This window comes from Neopsephotus bourkii, unplaced genomic scaffold (genome assembly GCF_033783945.1).
Source record: "Neopsephotus bourkii isolate Nb327-2 ecotype Australia unplaced genomic scaffold, CSIRO-AGI_Nbou_v1 NB_894, whole genome shotgun sequence".
Classification (NCBI taxonomy): domain Eukaryota; kingdom Metazoa; phylum Chordata; class Aves; order Psittaciformes; family Psittacidae; genus Neopsephotus; species Neopsephotus bourkii.
Window position 1 is genome coordinate 3,557,070 of NW_026901388.1, and position 18,641 is coordinate 3,575,710.

At 37.7% G+C, this 18,641-nt stretch overlaps 1 long non-coding RNA gene across 1 annotated transcript; it reads left to right on the plus strand.

Moving 5' to 3' along the window:
- The first annotated feature begins 3,231 nt into the window (after positions 1-3,231).
- LOC133214515 (uncharacterized) lies at positions 3,232-16,548 on the plus strand. The gene is made up of 4 exons (XR_009726142.1): positions 3,232-4,623; positions 7,946-8,113; positions 11,837-11,995; positions 15,005-16,548. It is a non-coding gene; the product is annotated as an uncharacterized LOC133214515 (long non-coding RNA).
- The last annotated feature ends 2,093 nt before the right edge of the window (positions 16,549-18,641 follow it).

The following is an 18,641-nucleotide window of genomic DNA, read 5'->3' on the forward strand; positions in this document are numbered from 1 at the left end:
AAACTACTAATTGTAGAGTTGTGTTTGGGAGCTGTCATCCTCTACCTATATGAGTGCTGTTTTTTACCCGGCTTCTCCCCAACTTCTCTCTTTGTATGGTGCCACAGCAAGGTGTGAATATTTTGGAGCAGTGACATAAATTGCTTTCTACATATTCTGAATGATTGTTTGTATATAAAATAACATGGTATTGATGACTTAAGGCATAAGAAATAGATTTTAGGAGGTGTATTAGAACAGAAAAGATATAGTAGGATGATTGTGCACACTGAGGTGTCCTTGAAGCTGCATCATCTAAGAAAGCTCAGTGTGTGACTGCTGGACTGAATCAGGGAGAGAAGGGAAAACCCATATGTTTAACCTTTGTGTTCAGAGGCATGATCTTCTCTACATGTTGAATGCTCTTCCCCTTTGAGGCTTCTCTAAATGATTTATTTTTAACCTTTATGAATTATGGATACTTTCTGTAGGCCTCTAAATTAAAACCTAAAGTAGCAATTTTTTTTTTAAATAAAATCTTAGGCTGTAAACATCCGCAGAGAATTTATTTTCTCATTTTGTTTGAAATCGATTAAGTTGATCTAACTCCTTGCCCAATCTACTGTGCTGTTACAATCATCCTGGGGTTTGCTGTTAGAAACAGGCAGAATATTTCTTAAGGATCATGACTATAGTAAGAGAAAAGCAAACCTAGGTGCCTCAGGGATTTGCCTGGAATACAGTCCCTTCTTTAAAGTTTTATTTCTTTTCCAGAAGATACTTGAATTGTAGTTACAACCACTGCTTGATTAACCTGACAAGAGCTGGAGCACCCTAAAACAGAGACTTGCATTATGATGATTCACCTTAACAAGGAAAATGTTCTAGTCAACAATGCTTTTTCTAGCAGTTTTTCCTCTAATCCTTCATAAAGTTGTTTCAGCTGATGTATTTATATTTATTTGAAATAATTGTCATATTTTTAAGTATGCTATTTATGCTATTTACAATCTCCAAGATATTCCAGGCAAAAGAGGTGATACAGACAAAGCATGAATTTGAACTGTCAGGTTTAGATGTGAAACTTAAAACTTCAAAACATTAAAATTGTCAAGTAAAACATCTTGTGCATCCCTAGGTGGGATTCAGCTAGGGTGTGCATCCTTCCACAGTTGACACAGGATTTCCCCAATATGCTGCACAGCAACAAAGGAGACTACCTCAAAGGCTGCCTTTTTTCATCTTGTGTAGACACCAATCTCTACTATGTCCAACTTTAAAAGACTGTTCTGTTAAAAGACTTCAGCCAACTCAGTAAAATATTTATGAACAAAAGGATGAAAGGGGGTGATCATGGAGCACTAGGTGTCGAAAGACATGAGAAAGAAGCAGAAGCTAGTGCTAAGTTTGCTTACTGTTGCATGTCTGCTTTGCTGCAGCAGTTCAGCCTCTTCATTCTAGCATTTCAGCTGGAAGCCTGCTCTGAGAAAAGCCTTGCGTGATGGTGTACCATACCTCTCCAACGAAGCATGTGTCAGTGTCTCTTCAAAGTTATGACTTGGGAACTGTGCAAAGCACCTCCACATGCATCAACAGATGAAGCACTGCAATGATTTTAGCTCCCTGCTCTCAGCAGCTCTCTGTTGTATTTGAATTCTCCTGGATTAACTCCTTTGGAGCAGCTTTGGATAATAAACTTTGGCAGTAATATAAAAAGACTGGTGTACATCTGGCTAGTGTTCATGTTGTTTGTACTTTCAATCCCAGCTTCTCTCTGCTGTGACAGAACCTTATTCTCTGGGAGCAGCAGCCAGGCTCTCTTCTGCAAAGAGCCCCAGCTGGAGAAGCTGCAAGACTTGTTGTGGTGTGGGTAAGATTCTAAGACATTCTGCAGAGCCTGCAAAGAGGTGCTTAAGTACTATGAAGAATGCTATAGCTTTCCTTATTGAAATAACTTTTTTTGTATGCGTGTGTGTTTGAAGGTGCAAGAAAATATTGATAATTTTCATTTTAAAGAATGATAACAGGAAAAAATTAAATAAAATTATTTAAGGCTCTTTAAACCAGACTGTTTTAACCTAGGCCAAATTGTTGGCTTGTTTGGTTGGTTTTTCTTTCCCCAAAAATGTTTATACTGTATTTGATTTTCTAGAAAAGGTCTTGATGGTTATTGTTATTTCCAGCATAAAGAGTATCTCAATTAACCCAAACATCAAGATCCCTAAATAGGCAGGTAGAAAACTTTTACTAGCTAGAAAGGTTAATGAGGAAGCAAAGGAGTCATCATGATAAAAGTCAAAAAGCAGAAAGGTAATTTTAACAGCAGAATTTTGGATGGATCTGGGGAAGCCAGCTTAGCACTGGGACACAAGGCTAACACCTGGAAGACAGAACAGTTGGGACATGACGTGTAGTGACAGGATAAATCTCAACAGGGAGAACACAGTGTATCTGGAGATATTTCAAAGGGAAAGTAACAAGATTTGAAAACAGCCCAAATGTAAGAGACTTTGAAGAAAATGAAGTCCAGAAATTACCTAGGAGAAAAACCAAGTGTTTTCTGATTTTGCTGCCTGCACTCTGTCAGCAAAAGGTTTGCATTAATACTGTGAAAAAAAAAATTAAAAAATATAGTTTTAAGAGTTTGCTTGGAAATGACCTTATAACCTCAATATCAACTGTAAAGGGAAAGTTCTTAACAGTGGGTTTTCATTGTTTGGTTTGTTGTTGTTTTTTAACTTTAAAGCTTTTACAGTGATATTTTACACTGAAGTTTTTGAAGTCCATTATACAGGGCCATAACTTACATGAAATGACATGGCTGTGGTTGCTACTTCCAAAGAATGACTAAGCCATAACATAGTTCAACCAGAGGGGCACAAGTGAAAGGTATTTTGAAATCAAAATTAAATGAATAACTCAGATCTTAGCTACTCTAAATCATTGCCATTCCATGTCAGTCAGTGTTTTTACATGGAGTTATTCTTGTGAAGGATTTGTCTTCCAAGTTGCTAAAATTTAACGTAGGGCCAAAATCTTCTTGTAGGCTCAGTAGGGCTTACAGACATCCATCCTCCTGTGTCGGTAAATGGCCAGCTGTGCGTCGTTATAGTAGAGCCCTGAGAGAACACCTCCTGGGAGCTAGCTGGTATACAAAGACACAGCTGTGGTTGATGCCTTTTCACAGGTCATAATTTGTTAATTGGATGGCTGCTGTTTAGGAGGACAGACAGGTTTCCTTATTCTTTCCCCTTCACACTGTCTCTTAGGTGTGCATCTCCCTAAGACCACAGTTAATGAACATCAGAAGGATGCTGTATAAAATAGTACCTCTGAACATAGTTAATAAGTAATGTGCTAGTAAGTAACACACTAGGAAGCTTAGCACCATTACTAAATTTTGTAAAACAAATTGTGCTCTGTCAAGAAAAAGTCTTTCAGAGTGCAGCTTTTTCCAAATAGAGTGGATTATTGTTCATAGCTTGCTCTGGCATCAGCTTTACAAAAAGGAGTCAGGAGGAAGGAGGGAAGGGAGTTTCTTATCCCTTCCTCTGCGTGATGACAAGAAAAAATTCAACTGGAAGTTTCACAAAGTCTTCATTCACATAAAATGTCTGTTGGATTTAATCTGCTGTCGCCATTGACTTTTATAAGAAATTTTCCCTGAGCCAAGAACTTCCAGGTTTAGACGCAAGAGATATTTGGTTTTGCTTTTGAAGACCAGAGAGAATTAGTCAGGGTATGGCTGATTCTCTAGATTTATGTTACTAACAGATAATTTAGTTTATAAAATATGTTTATGGAAAAACATTACTGATGCAATCCATTGTGAATTAGACTTTTCCAAATTACCAAGTTAAGCAAATGAACACAGTGCTAGTGCAAAAATCAGCTAGTATATTTTGTGCATTGATTTTGACAGTTACAGACCTTTTTAAATTATTTATGATCCTTCGTGTATTAATAAATGATCTGTGGTGTATTTTATAAATAAAATGAAATCTTAGTATTATCTCAGCTCACCACAGACTCCTATATTAAATCTTTGCTGAAAGGTAGGGAAAGACATTCAATGTTTATACAGATTATACAGTATGGTCACTTTATTCCATGGTATTAATTTGCCCACTTTCAGTCTGAATTGACTTTTTATGCAGTCTGGAGTATCTGGAGGTGCCACAGCAGTTCTCTTGCCTGAATATTAAATGTGCAACTTCATTTCCTCTTGAACTGGCAACACAAGCATATTTTTTCTTCTCTAGGGTTTGACCCTTCATAGAGATATTTCATTTAAGAGTGCTTTTGGCATAATTACGATTGCTGGGGAGTGGTAAAGGCAGGCTGTTCCACAAAGGAGGATGAGCTGGGAGCAAAGGGCAACCCAGATGCAAAGGATCACACCAAGAATGTGCAATCCCACAGCAGCAGAGCAAGGCAATGTTGGTGATAGTGACAGGTCCTATGGACAGCCAGCAATCATCAAACGAGATGAAGTGATGAACCTGGGATGGGTTTCATCTAGGGACTGCATTAAATAGCAGCAGGAGACAGGGCTTGGGAGTGGTACTGCTGTGGTGTAGCTCAGGCAGGCCCGACCTGCCAAGGGCTGAGCTGAAATTTGGTTTCTGGACCAAGAGGCAGCAGGTATGTGGATAGGGCTCCCAGGTTAGGCTGGTCTAGGCCACTAAGCCCCACTGGTGCATGCAAGGCCCTGACACAGACTTTGGGGCTGACCCAGTTTATAGAAAAGGTCCAAGGAATATTTGAGCTAGGTGGGGTTTTTTAGCTTATTTTTAAATAGGTGTACGGATGATCCCAATGAATGTGACATCACCAGTCCAGATGTATGTCCACCCATATGATAAATTGCACTTGCTGGGCTTCGTCCAGGACCCATGCAGAGGCAACAGAAAACCCTCTCTTTGTTTCTATGATCTTTTGATAAGACCTTCATTGACCATACCAGTTATTACAGGGCTAAGGGACATGTGCCTCATGATGACAGTTGGATGTCTCTTTCTGCAGTTCAGTGAGGAGTTTCATAGTGCTGTGCCTTTCCCTGTATCAAACTGTCTCTCCATCACTTTGTCTGAAGATCACAGAATCCCACATTACTTTTTCCTTCTGGCACTGCCTTGCTCACTGGTGTGAGCAAGGTCTTCATTCTCTTCCTGTGCCATTCTGTTTTGCTATTCAGTTTTGGGCCAACATTGTTATTATAAGACAACGATTCTTAGAAATACATTTCACACTCTTCATTGATTAATGAGAAGCAGATGTTAATTTTAGAAACATAATGTATCCTTAAAGCTAATGGGGCATCAAAATATCTAGCACTTAGTGCTACATTTGCCCTTCAGATGAGCAACTTTGATATCTTAACAGTACACAAATATTGATTTTTCAGTTTGCACATGTAGCTAGTGTAGGTATGGAGTATCCATTGATAGCTAATCTAAGAAATCAATTTCATACTGCATCACCTGTCCACCAATTCTGATATAAATGAATGGCTAAGGGCTCTTGGGTAGCTCCTTACATTTTACGTTCTTATTTATCAGGGCAGTTTTGTTTTCTTATATTGACTTTGTGTGATCCATTTCTTCATCCCTCCATGAATTGTCAGTGCTTCTCTATTTTGAAATCTTTTGTTTTAAAACAGTTTTCCAGCAGTTTAGGTTACTCATGTTTTCTTAACATGGTGTGGTTTTTTTAGTCTCCTTTTACAGCTAAACTCTAAAAGCACTCGATGCTTTTAGCTAGCTCACTTACTCAGAAGGTTTTAAAGTAATGAGATATTATCTTGTCTCTTTTATGTCAAAAGAGAAAGAGAACGCTTGTCCTCTGAGCACTGGAACCTGCGTATACTGTACATACTGCCAAATTCTCAAGGTCTTGAACCCTGAAGACCTTGAAGCACAAGTATCTTTTCTTTGTATGTTATCTCATATGCTAACAAATGTTTAAAAGCTGAGGTCAGTAGGCTTTCCTTAATTAAAATAGATTTAGGAGCTTATTAAACTGCCAGAGTTTGTCACTCTGTTTCTGTCACTCTGTCACTGGGATGCCGCAGAGGAAAACCTATGCTTTCCAGATGGATAAAACGAACAATGCTGCAATAAGAGCATGTTTTAATTTCTTTTCCTGTATTACAGAAAACTAGTAAAAATTACTTTACAGGCAAAAATTCAGGTCTCCAGGAAAGACTATATGAAAGTGGCATACAGAGAAACAGTTTTAAGAAGTATAAAGTTCTCCTTCTCCTCTGTGACAGTCTGCTGCCTTTTTTTGTGCATCTCCACAGATGTCACCGGAGAGGCATTTTGTTATATCATTTGCAACGATAGCTTCAGTATTATGTAGAGGAGGATGAAGATATTTGCACTTATCTATTTTTGATTATCTAATTGATCTGAATGTCTCAAAGAGCATTGCCTTAAATCTTTCTGTACAGGGAGCACCCAAACTCATCCCTCTCTGCCCCTTCTTTCCTGCTGATTGCCTTTCCCACCCTAGAAAAATAGAAAGCACGTCCATAGGGATACCAGGCATAGTGAGTAGGTCAGTATTGTGTAAGAAATCTTCTATAAATTATGACCTGTCTTAGAGATAGATAATGCAAAAACTGATGAGAACAAGTTGATGGAAAGACTATTTCATTATAGAATCATAGAATACTTTGGGTTGGAAGGGATTTTATGGATCTTCTAGTTACAACCCATTATTACGGTTGCACAGATCATATTTGGATGCTGGAGAGGAACTCTTCACTGGGGACTGTAGCGATAGGACAAAGGGTAATGGGTTCAAACTAAACAGGGGAAGTTCAGGTTAGATATAAGGAGGAAGCTCTTTACTGTGGGGGTGGTGAGGCACTGGAATGTGTTGCCCAGGGAGGTTGTGAATGCTCCATCCCTGGCAGTGTTCAAGGCCAGGTTGGACAGAGCCTTGGGTGACGTGGTTTAGTGTGAGGTGTCCCTGCCCATGGCAGGGGGAGTTGGAATTGGATGATCTCAAGGTTCTTTCCAACCCTAACTATTCTATGATTCTATGATTCTATGATTTTATATCTAGATTTGATCCTTTCCCAGTACATAGAAGTAGACAAGATGATTTGAGGATTTTTTTCTAGCTCTACTCTCCTCATATCCTATACATTTGCAATAGGGCTTGCTGGAAATGTACAAATGAAAACCATAACCAACATTTCACTGAAAAATGCAGTTTTCACAAAATCTATATCTTTTGTATGATATTTTGGATACTTCCTCTCCTCAGTGTAATTTCACATGGAATTGGCCTAAGCTGAAACATTTTAGTTTCTTGATAGGACTTTTTTTGTATATTTGAGTTATTTCAATGCTATCTATACAGAAACAAAACAAATTAAAAATCTCTTTGCTGGAAAAAAAAAATGCCTGTAATCTTGGTACTGAAGCAGATGGGATTTTCCCTTTCTTTCATCATCTTCCAAACTGAATTCCAGGCAAGTTTCTTTTAGGTGTGAGATAGACAACATGAAGCTAACATGACCCTTCCTCAGCAGGCTTCAGGCTAGCTATTCATGGGTATCTAGCTCACACAAAGTAACTCAAGCTGCCCAAGGTAGTCAGGGACTCATAGAATAGTTCAGGTTTGAAGGAACCTTTAAAGGTCATGTAGTCCAAGCCACCTGCAATGAGCAGATCTATCTTCAACTAGATCAGGTTGATCAGAACCCTGTCCAACCTGACCTTGAATGTTTCCAGGGATAGGGCATCTACCACCTCTCTGGGCAACCTGTGCCAGTGTTTCACCACACTCATTGTAAAAGATTTCTTTTGTAGACCTAGTCTGAATCTACCTTCCTTTAGTTTTAAACCATTTTGCTTTATCCTGTCATCAGAGGCCCTACTGAAAAGTCTGTCCCTATCTCTTTTATAAACCCCTTGCAATAAGGTGTCCCCCAGAGCCTTCTCTCTTCCAGGCTGAACAACCCCAACTCTCTTAGTAGCAGAGAGAGAGCAGTATCTCTGTCTTCACAGCAGAGGGGCTCCAGCCTGCTGATCATCTCTGTGGCCCTCCTCTAGACTCACTCCAACAGGTCCATGTCTTTCTTGTAGTGAGGACTCCAGGGCTGAACACAGTACTCCAGGTGAGGACCCAGCACGGTAGAGTGTATGGGTGGAATTACTTCCCTCTACCTGGCATAAGAAATAAAGAGAGAGTTTAATGTGCTTCTTACAGATGATACAGGCAGCCTTGTGCTGAGCGTAAGGGGTGCTAGTCACTTAAACATGTCTCTGGAGGTCAGACACCAGACTCAGGGCTGCTCATTAGCTACTGCCACTTCCTTGGGATGTCAAACCCTGAAGAGCTGTGTCAACTCTTTGCAAAGAGGCCTCTTGACTGAGGAATTCAGCTACTCTTTTCAGATATACAGCATTCAAAGCCACAGCTAAAAATTGCCTTCCTGAGGTCTGATTAAAATCCAGAGCTAAATCTATCACCACTGTTATGACATCAACAGTGTTGTTTTATTTATTTATTGACTTTAGTAAGTCTAGCTGGTGGCTGTAATGATCTCTTTACAGAGAGAATTTTATCAGAGGCCACAATAATCTATGCTGGGTACAAGTCAGTTTGAGATTAGGGCCTTCAAATATAAATGCTTGCCTGGACATACCCGTGTGGGTGCCGTGGTGTCAAGGCTGTCCTAACTAAAAGAAGCTCTAGTTATACAGTGGGGAAGGCTGGAAAAAGAGATTTCACATGTCCTTACACCTGGCTGACCAGGTCAATTACCCTTAGGCTCAGGGAAATTTAAATTTCAACCTTACTTCTGAGTTTAGAAAAAATAGAAAAAAAAAATCCCTGTAGCCTTACACTGTTGAACTCCTCAGATACGAACAGAATCTGTAGCCCCCACCTACACAAAAGATTGGAATAACACGCAATTAACAATACTGTTACTGAGTGCTTGAATTTAGCATGATTGTTCTGATAGAGAGCCAGATGTGTGATTGCTCCATTACAAGAGATTCATATGTTAAACTGGAAATTACTGTACAGTTTGATGCAGAAAATGCCATTCCCTAAGAATGAGACTGTACTGACAGAAAATGGCATGAAATCATCTTCTTTCTCTTAGAGAACAAGTTCTTTGGGGCTATTAGACAACACTTGAACTGGATAGTCTGGATTTTAATACATATATGTGAAATAGATTTAAAACATAAGCAAATAAATCATACTATTTGAAAATCAAATAATGCTACCCTAAATCTGCTCGTTTTGGGGTGCTAGTCAACTTGTTTGTTTGTTTTGCCACTGTTTTATGCAAAGAGCTTAAATATCATCAGGATATTATACTCAGTGTTATAAAACTGTAAGTGATGTGTTAATAATTGCCTTCAATCATGCACTGATACATTTTATTCCTAAGAATGGGTTTATATTAATAAAATACATCACTATAACTACGTAAGTTCTGTGCCTTTGTGTTTATGTAGTTTAGGTGATAAAAAATTGTCACCTGAATATAATTGAGTACAGTTAGTTTCTCAGAGAGAGAATGACTTGAGTTTCCCTTCTATTCATTTTCACTCTGGGCTTTGCATTTACGTTGTCACAGCCTTTGAGGTGGTAAAATGAAACAGAGAATATTCTTAATGGAAAAAAAAACCTTGAAAATGTTTTTGTTGTTTCTGCAGAAATTGCTCCAAGGTAAATAATGCAAGGTTTTGATTACCGTAAATGAAGGCATGTTCTTTTTCATTGATACTTGGAAGTTTTCCTGATAAAGAATAGTTTTTAAAGGAAGCGTAAGTTTTTTGGGAAATTTTAATTTTGAAATTAGTGTTAGCCTAGGGCAGAGTTTAAAAAAATTAGTAGGACTTCTAAAACTCCGTAAGTCGTTTTGAGACAAATTAAAGATATTTTTTCTTATTCTCAGCTAGTGATGGCCATGCAGAAAATGGCAAAGTAAAATAGAAATTGCTTTCCATGTGAATTCTGAAGTGGTATTTTCATCTGCAAAACATGTCACAATAGTATATTCTCATGTTCACTTTAGCTTAGAATGAGATCATTCCTTTAAAATAAAAATGAGTTTAAACTAAATAAAATACCCCATTAGTACATAACAGTAGAGAAATAGTATGTTGTAAATCCTGAGTAAATACATTTTAACTTTATGAACTTGTCTATCTTAAAAGTTAGTCAGAAGCACTTAATGAAATACAATCCTTTAGCAGAAAAGCTGTAATTTAAAAACCAATATTCATTCTTGAGAATTTTGCCAAAACATGATTTTTGTGCTAGATGAGATATTAGAAACAGGTTATAAATAAAGTGTTTGCTCAACATTGCTGCCACAGAGAACAGAATCACCAAAAGGCCCACAGATATTTCAGTAGCCCAGTCCCTTTTCAAAAAGTTTTGACTGGGAAGTGGGTCATGTCTGTGGCATATACTGAGATAATGTATATAATGCAGTGGGGATAATTCCTAATATTTCCAATTATGTTTTAAAAGCTTTTTTTTTGTTTTGTTTTGGTTTTTTTTTTGATTCCCAGAATCCCCTTTTACTCAATATCTTACGACTTTGCTCTGTTGCAAAAGTAGGCCAGGGCCCAAATGTTGGATCCAAACATGTGGAAATTTTGGATCCAGCACTGCTGCATATTTAGAAACAGGTCCTTCTCTCTCTCACACACTGAAATGAAGCAGCTGTGAAGAAACCCTGAGCTTTGATGAATAAGACAGAGATGTCTGTGATTTACTTGAAATGGAATTTCTATCTAATCTGTATTTAAATTCTAATACTGAACTAATGTCAATGCGCATCCACATATAACCATGTTTTTGAACTGTGATCACCACTGTAAAATGTATGGTACATTTTCAATTTTCCATTTAAAACTTAATATCTTAGCGTGCAATACTAAACAGTATCATAGATACTTACTAGAAATGTGTTATTAAAACTGAAAACCACAAGTAGCAATGAATTTTCATTTTAAAATTTGAGGTCATTAGAGTCCTTTCTGTGTTGATGATATTTTGACATCATTACCATAAGAATTTATATTGTTACCAAACAGAAGCACTTAGTCAGACTCATATAACTTCACATGGTTTCATGAATATTTGCTTGGCATAGCACTAACAGTTCAGTGTATATATTTTCATCCTATATGAAGGATTTGTGATGCGATTGATTGCAAACAATTCTGCTAGTTTTAGTAAGAATTTCATGCACTGTATACATAGCATAAAGCTCTCTTGCCCTAGTAATTAAAGCTTATTTAACTGTCTAGCTTTATTTTTTTAAGTTTTGACATTCTGGACATTAACCACAATACTCCAGGTTTTGCTATTTATTTATTTATTTGTTTGTTTATTTGTTTGTTTGTTCGTTTTTATTCTGAAGGTTTTAGTTTGGCAGATAATATTATATTTCCAGAATAATTTTCTGCATTAAATTGAGTAAATATACTGTAAGCAACGTATTGGTACTATACCAGAGACCAGCTAAGGAAGTTTGAACTGGAGTTCTCTTTCAAGGTTTAGATTTGAAGCAGGAATAGATATGGATTCTCATGAAATTTAGCAAATATACAATGTTTATGAGCACAATATTTGATTTGCTTCCTAGCTTATAATAGCAAAAGAAAAAACATCTTTTTCTATAGCGTGAACTATTCCTTCTCGGAAGTTTTGAGGTGTAAATATGTGTTCTTTTGAGGGGAAATGGGAACAAAAATTGTAAAAAGTCTTCAAAAAGTGAGAAAGTTGTCTCTGTAATTTTTCTTTTCTATTTTTTTTTGTTTCAAATGAGTACAGCTTACCTTTCTGCCTTGCTGTTCTATTTCAGATGCCAACATGCAATGAAGACATGAAATTTATTTTCTTTCTGAGTCAGAGACCTGTGAATCAAATTCTTCGGAAGTATCATCCTGAGTAAGTATTTACAAAATACTCTTGAAGAACTTACTTACGATCACTTTTACACGAGTTTCACAGCTAAGAGGAGGTATATATTTGAAAAGTGTGCTCATGGTCATGCCATCTTTTCATATTCCCTGGAATTAAATTCTACTCTTCTCAGATTTTTAAGTATTGTTTCTTGTTCAAGATAATGCAGATCAATGTGAAAGGGAGTTCTCTTTTTGCGTGACATAGATAGTTCTGTTTGTTGCAGTACCCATCAACCAGTGAAAAGAAAGAAAAATGTCAGATAATGATTTTTTATGAAGTATGCACAAACTTATACATCAGGTCTGGTTATTCGTGAAAATGTAATTTAAATGGTACTCTAATTTTTGCTTTCCTAAGCAATTTATGATTAAATATATTTACAATTTATGAAGTAAATACAACATTCTCTAAAAGTAATTTCCAGTCTGACATTGATAAAAAGTTAATCTGGGTTCCCTCTCTTGCCCACACCCCGCCCCCCTTCTTTTATACTTGATTGAATTGTAAAAGTAAAAGTAAGGGAGTAATGTCAAGTCAGAGATGAAAGAAAAGATCTGTGTTCAATGCATCTGTTAAAATAATAACTGCATAAAATCCATGGCTGACATTCTAACCACAATCTTATACAGAAGCAGTAGTAGACTAAGTCTATGCAGACTGTACAAGGTAACAATGCGTTTGTAAAAAATGCAAAACATGAACTTAACAATGAGCTGTATTTAGTGATGAATTTAAGTTTTTTTTTTTCTGCAAAAGAGAGAAGAAAACAGATCTTGAGCATCTTCTGGCACTTTGATGAAAACACACCTTTTCTTCACAAGTCTGGGATTTCTAAGGCAGACAACACGCATTTCCTAGCTAGATGGAAATGAACCCAGCATAAATGGCTTCAGTCTTTCACTAACATAAAATCCTACTAAACACATCCAAAAAGCAAATAAACACACTTCAGTTTAGTCCTCAGGGCAAAATCTGATTCATTGCAATGAGATTATGAAAAATGCCTTTGATTTTGCATGCTGTCCCTTGATTAACTGCACCATTTGGCTCCAATAGCTGGTCTCAAATTGCCTAATATATGGGAATTATATATATGGGAATTGTTTTCTGTTTAGTCACTGCTACACCATAGCTGGCAAAAGAGAACTGAATGCAATGGATAGTTGCAATCACCTAAACACTGGTCCATTGTTCAAACTATAATGTTTTATTGTTGCCAGACCATGTTAGAAAATTATGCCTATATTTTATTAGCACAATTACATGACTTGTGTTAGCTGTGGAAATATGAATCATAGAATGTAGATGGGGTGTATTAATAGCCCATAATACAACTAGTGAAGAACTGTTTCACACACAATTTTAAATGAGTCTTTAATTTGTTGACAAATATTATAGAATAGCCATACTTGCAAGAACTGGTAGGCATTTGCAGGATGAAAATGCATCTGTGTTCCTCCCTGCAATAACAGCTCTAACTTCTTACTTGATGTTTTTGAGAGTTCTGGGTTTTGGTTTTGCAGTACTTCTCATTGGGACATCATATTTTTTGTTATACATAATGCAATCAGTGCCAGCTGCTTATTAAAATCCATCATTTATTAATAAGATGATCATTTCACCAAGCCTTTAAACTACAGAGTTGACTTGTTGTACACTGGCTCACTTTACAAAACTAATTGCTAAAGAACTTGATATGTATCTAGTCTTCTCAAGACACATCCTGGACTGGATGTGCTGTGGAGTACTGTCATATATAGGAAAGAGATTAACCAAGATTCTGTTTGCAAGATATCTGGCTGCACTCATATGCCAGACTCACCCACAAGTTCAAACATAAAACCATTTTCATCACATTAGATTATGGTAAGTATTTATGAAATGTACCAAGATACAGTAGGCAAAATGGTAGCAAAAAGTTATTAACTTACTGGATTAGTTCAGCAGAGGGCCACCAGGATGGCTGGGGACTGGAGCACATGATATAAGAAATGCTGCTAAGAGATTTGGGTTTTTCAGTCTGGGGAAGGGGAGGCCAAGGGAAGATTTTATTGCTGCCTTCAGTTGCCTAATGTCTGGTTATAAGGACGATGAAGCCATACTCTTTTTGGAGGTGCAACATGAAAGACAAGAGGTGCATAAAATCCGCACAACAGAAATTCCAACAAGTTATTAGGATTTACTCTTTTTTTATATAATGAGAGCCATCAAACACTGGAACAGGCTGCACAGAGACTGTGCAAGTTCCATCCTTGGAGACAGTAAAAACTTGACTCCAGGCAGTCCTGGGAAACCTGGTCTAACTTTGATGCAGGACTTAAGTTTTGAGCTGGGATTTTGACCATACATTCCCCCCCTGCCCCCCTGCCCCCTTAAATTATTCTGTGATTCTATGAAAATCAATGTCTGGATTTCAAGCAAGATGGAAAGATGATTTTGAGCAAAATTATTTCGTTGTTTTCACTGTTGTGCTTACAATAGAACAGATGAAGTGGAGGTCACTGTTTATACTTGCCATGTAAATTTTCAGGACCATGGGCTGGTATCCAAACTGACAGGAAAAATATATTCAGCAACGTCTGAATGCTTGGCAATTGCTCTATAATCCATTTGTTGGCTGTTTGTTTTATGTAGATGTAGATCAGTTTGCCTGAGCCAAAGATCTTAAAAATTAGTGTGTAAATACGTGTTTTAACCTGGTTGCCAGTAAAAGAAACAAAGTAAAATGAAATCAATGCATCAGGGAGAAGAGATTCATTGATGTGAGTGGCCTCATCTTCGAAACAGTCAGGAAAGAGCAGAAATAGCCTTAATGTGTTTTAATAGAGCAAAAGAGGTATCTCTTAGATAATAGAGGTATCTATTAGATACGGATATTTTTGGTGGTATTTTTTCCTATCCTTACTCCAGAAGATTTCTTGTGAACATGCAATATAACAGATAAACCTGAAATGAGACATAGAACAGCAGTCTACCTTCCTGTGTGCTTTTACTGCTTTTCACCCTCTTCCTGTTTCTGCTTCCGTGCATAGAATCTAACAGCAGGAAAATGTTGTTTTCCCAGGAAAATACTTGATGTTGATCAAGAAAGAAAACAGCCTCACCAACTGAGCACCTATGAATGGTATCTCTGCATCTTGTATGTTTTCACTAGTACTCTGGAGAATTAATGGTGTCAGACACAGATGCGCATTGAAGTAGCTTGGCGAGATGATTGTGGAGAGATACTAACAGCTGCAGAGTTCATAAGTGCAAACAGCTTTGGAAGGATGTAGTAGACACCTGGCTCTGCCTGAAGTCAGTGTGTCAAGGCCTCTTCTCTTTTACATTGATATCTGTTGTCCAAATGCTTGGAGTGGAGATGACACGTATGCGTTAATCCTTCCTCCCTTTTTAAAACAACAACAGACTGTGACCTCCCTGTGCATGCAATTACTGAATACCACACATTAAGAAACTGGGCACTTAGTCAGCATGGGACTGTTTTTTCTCAGTGTAAAAGATGCTGGATTTTATATTCATCTTTATGAATATATGAGGAATCACGAATTAAAGGAAGACAGAAGAGGAAATTCACATGTCTATTCAGACACTTATTAAGGTTAACACTGAACCAGAGAGGGAAGGAATTTGAGGCTGAAGCACAGGCACAGCAGTGGAATGCATCCTGAGAACACGGCTGTAGATGTTCTGTGCTCGTGCATCCGATAGGGAGGTGACAGGAGCATCCTAGAGGGAACTGAGGCTTCTGAGGTGGGAACACTGGAAGAAAATAGTCCTGCCTGCCTCTTCCACGTGCATTTCAGTAGGATGGAAAATATGGCTTCTTTTCCTTTGACTCTTGATGACTCGCACAATAATATCAAAGGCTCCTATGGTCTCTGTGGCATTCTCCTCATCTAAACCTTGGGGGCTGATCAGTGCAGAGACATGGACACTGACCATGTCTTCCTTCTGACCATGACAGTCTTCCTTTGGCTTCTGTGTGGCAGAATAATACCTCAAGTTATTTGAAGAAAGGTTATGTCAAAGATGGTCAGGAAAGAGGGACTTTTACTTGGACACTGTCAAAACACAGACTTTTGGTGACCTTGATTGTTTCATCATCAGCATAAACTGGGTCTGCAGCCTTCAAAAAAAGCCCCCACTTTGGAAATGCTTCCAGTGCTGGATGGAAAAGATTGAGATTAAAGAATCTTTCACATCTGTTTCCCTGTCAACAGCTTAAATTTAACTTACAACAGTTACAAGTGAAAGTCCATGTGCTGTTTGGCCTGTGTAAAGACTTTGTAGACATTTGTGTACATCACAAATGGTGTTAATTGGCAGCTGTGTCAACAGCCTCTTTGAAGGAACTGGGAGTTCATTAGGCACATGGACAGAGCTGGTCTTTCGCTGGTAAAAAATACCCCTTTCATGTGAGGAACTTTAGAGAGACTAGCATGGGGAAACTTGCCAAGACACTGCTTGGTTTCTAATCATGACAATAGTTGCATTGCTAAGGACCGTTACCATTCAGCAGTGGTCCTGTGGTTTCCCTGCCTCTGGTGCACGGAGGAGTGACAAGAAGTCAGGGCTGCACTCTCCCATCAGGGGTAGGCATTTGCTTTCACCTCTGTCTGGCCAAAAGCAGAATTGCCCGTCTAAAACCAAGAGAGAAAAATCTTTAAATCCTTTAAAGCTGTTACTGTAAGGCATTTTCTTTTGCCCTGTCCTTGTTTCTGCCACCTTTTTGTTGTTGCAAACTCGCTTTGTGAACAGACTGAAAAAATACCTGAAAAAGCTCTCGCATATTATACATGAACTAATTTCAGTGAACAGTTCTGGAGTCAAAGTTTCTTTCTGCCCCCTTTCTTGTATTAAAAGCACTTGCCCATGGGGGTCTTCATTAAATGCTTGTATATAAAAATACACTGGTGAGAGGAATCTCTTCATCTCTTTGTTTCTCCCTTCTACATCCTTTACTTCACAAATGCATTTTTTCAGTCATTCAGTGTAAAAATACCTGCAGTCTTTCTATGCTATGTAGAGGTTCCTTTCCAGAGGAGCTTACTGAAAAGTGTATTTATTAAGAGTTTTGGCTTACTGAACTTGCGTATGTCAGCTTTGTTTCCCATCTTCCCTCACTGATGACTAGAAAATCATTCAGTACCCCTGGAAAAGATTCAAGCCTTATGTATATATATATTTTTTTTTTAAAAAGTTTGAGGATTCTACCTGTATTCATGAATCACCACATTCCTAAGCTGTTTGTGAAATATCATAATCAAATGGAAAAGGAAGACAATAGCTGTACTGAAACACACAATGGGCAACTGTTAGTATAATAGCAGGAGGGGTCTACATAAATTGAGGAATTTTTCCATCCCATTTTGTTGCATTTCTGTGGGTTCTCCAGAAAATTGCTTTCATTTCTATGCCTACATCCTGGCCTTTACATTTCCTTTCTGTACCTCTGTGACACTCCAGCAAGTGGAAATGAGTTACTGTGAGTCATATGAGATAAATGGGATTGCTGCATGAGGAAGAGCTGGCATACTGAAGAGCCAGGTCACAGACAGCAGAAGTGTACTCAACGTCAGCACGGTTACCTGCAGATACAAGCAAGGAGATACAGGTCAAGGAAAAAGGACTTAGGCTTTTATTCAACATAGATACACTGTATGTAATAATAGTGAAATCTCTTTTGGTTTATGCTTTGTACTTCCAAATAAATGAATAATACCTATTATTGTGTTAGAATTGTACATCAGATTCAGTCTGAAAACATAAAATCATTGCCTTAGATTTTTTTAAAAAGCTTCTATCTTCCCCTCCATCCTGTTGCAGTGGGTGGCAGTTCTAGTATTAATGTCTGACCTGATAATCTATATCAGATTTGGTGCTGGCCTGGGATTTGGACTAGATGATCTCAACAAGTTCCTTCCAACCTAAATGATTCTGTGACCTGTGGACAGTAAGAGATTTATCACTGTGAGAAATAAAGATCCGTAAGCTATTTGTCCCAGCTATGAAGCATCCTGTAGATTAGTGAAAGTGTGTCTCTGTTGACTTATAAAAAAAAAATGACTTTATTGCAGACACATAAAAGCAGGAGAGAAAGCCATGAAACCGCTGTTTTAGTGTGTGATCACTTTAGCAGTCTGATTTTCTGCACATTATACCTATATTTATATTCCAATAAAAGGATAGTTTTGATTCATTTGCTTAAACCCCAAGAATAATTATTTTAACTTTCTTCATAAACCACAAATGAAAAAGCAAAGCTGTGACACTGCGCAGGTCCCTGTCTGTTGGCATTTTCTTTGGTAAGTGGGAAATTCCACTGCAAAATCAGACAAATTTAGTATTAATATTTTCTTTAAGCTTGTATGTTATTTCGATTTATATTTCCTCTAAGCAAACACTATTCTTGAGACTAGCAGTCCTAGGAGCACGAATTGGACAGGATAGCACTGGCCACTGCCTCAGCATTTGATCCAAAATTTCAGTTCTTGCGAGAAAACAAGTAACTTTTAGATAAGAATTCAGTGTAATCTGCTAAGAACAAAATATCTTGGTTTCCTGGGAGCTTGTATATGGGAACAAGCTAGGTCTAAGGAAGTCCAAAGGTTACACAGTGGCCACTGGAATTAGTTCATGATTTTTATTTTCTTTTCCCAACTCAAACTAAAATTTCAGCCAAGAACTTTGAAAGCAAT